Genomic DNA, 1464 nt, shown 5'->3' with positions numbered 1-1464 from the left:
CACTAATACTGCTGAAAATAACAGCAAACCTCTGCAGCAGCATGAGAAGAGTCCCTACACACACAACAAAGCAGCAACAGCGTAGTTAGTGAACCCAGAGTTTATTAAAAGAGTGTTTTAAAGACTTACCTACTGGCCCCTGTACCAGCTCCTCTCATAGTAAAGTCCGTACAAGAGAAATGTTTTTTGTAACTTACATATGCAATTCCTTTCATTTCCGTGTCAACGCTCACAGACATCGTCACAAACATCACAGTAATGATGCATTTCCATGGAATTATAAACACCAAAATTTTCCTCCCTGAACTGAACTCAAGTGCGTTTGGCAACCGACTTCCCGCTGCAGGGAAGGACCAGACTTTTAAAACACTCTTTAATAAACTCTGGCTTCACTAACTACGCTGTTGCTGCTTTGTTTTGTGTGTATGGACTCTTCTCATGCTGCTGCAGAGGTTTGCTGTTATTTTCAGCAGCATTAGTGGTTAAAAAAGACCTTTGAATGCCTTCACTGTACTGCCCCGAGCTAACCACTGTTAGCCCTTTGGGACTGTTAGCGTCTCTCCGTGTGTTCTCTATAGCTGGTTGATCAACAAATAAAACTGTCTCCATGGCTTATTTGGTGGATTTAATGCCGAAAAGGACCATAGATCCCATTTTCGCCGGACTTTACACTCTAAAATGATAATTTTGATATGTCTTGAAGTCTTTATTTGCAGAAATGTGAATTTGTCTGCAGGTCTTCTGCTGATGTTGCTGCTGTCAGTCATCAGAGCCCAGCGCGTGTCCCACGTCCCATCATGCCCTGCTTCCTGTGTGGTTTGTTCTGAAGACGCCCTCATCTGTCACAGACTGGCTCACATTATTGGTAAACACACACACACACACACACACACACACACACACAGTCACAGACACTGCAGGAATATGGACATTGTATATTACCCATGAGACCTCACGTGTTTACAGGACTGTACTGTGTGTTTGTGTGTGTGTGTGTGTGTTAACTGTGTGTGTGTGAGCAGACGCTGCAGACTCGACCCAGGCTCTGCTGCTGACAGAAGGCTCCATCTCTACAGTCCAGCCGGCCTCGCTCTCTGACCTCAGCAACGTTACCGTCATAGGTCAGAGGTCACTCACTTTGAATGTCAAGGTTTCTGAACTGCCGCAGTCGATCAGTCCAAACAAAAACGTATTATTAACGGCCAAAACACGCGACAAGCTGCCGTGCAACGTCTACGGAAAACTGCAGCGGCTTCTTTCGGACATTTGATGGTTTGAAGGTAAAGATGGTGAATAACTATCTCCTGTCCTGTGAGTCCTGTGACATGTTGACTTATGATACAAAGAATTTATTTCCGCTTGAAACACATGAAAACGTCTCCCGTCTGCAGAAAAATGTAATTAATGGTGGTGATTGGCACTCCTGCTGCTTGGTGTGTTTGTCCGGTTTTACTTCTGAACAGT

Source organism: Echiichthys vipera (assembly GCF_963691815.1).
Source record: "Echiichthys vipera genome assembly, chromosome: 15".
Lineage (NCBI taxonomy): Eukaryota > Metazoa > Chordata > Actinopteri > Perciformes > Trachinidae > Echiichthys > Echiichthys vipera.
This window is presented reverse-complemented; position numbering follows the sequence as displayed.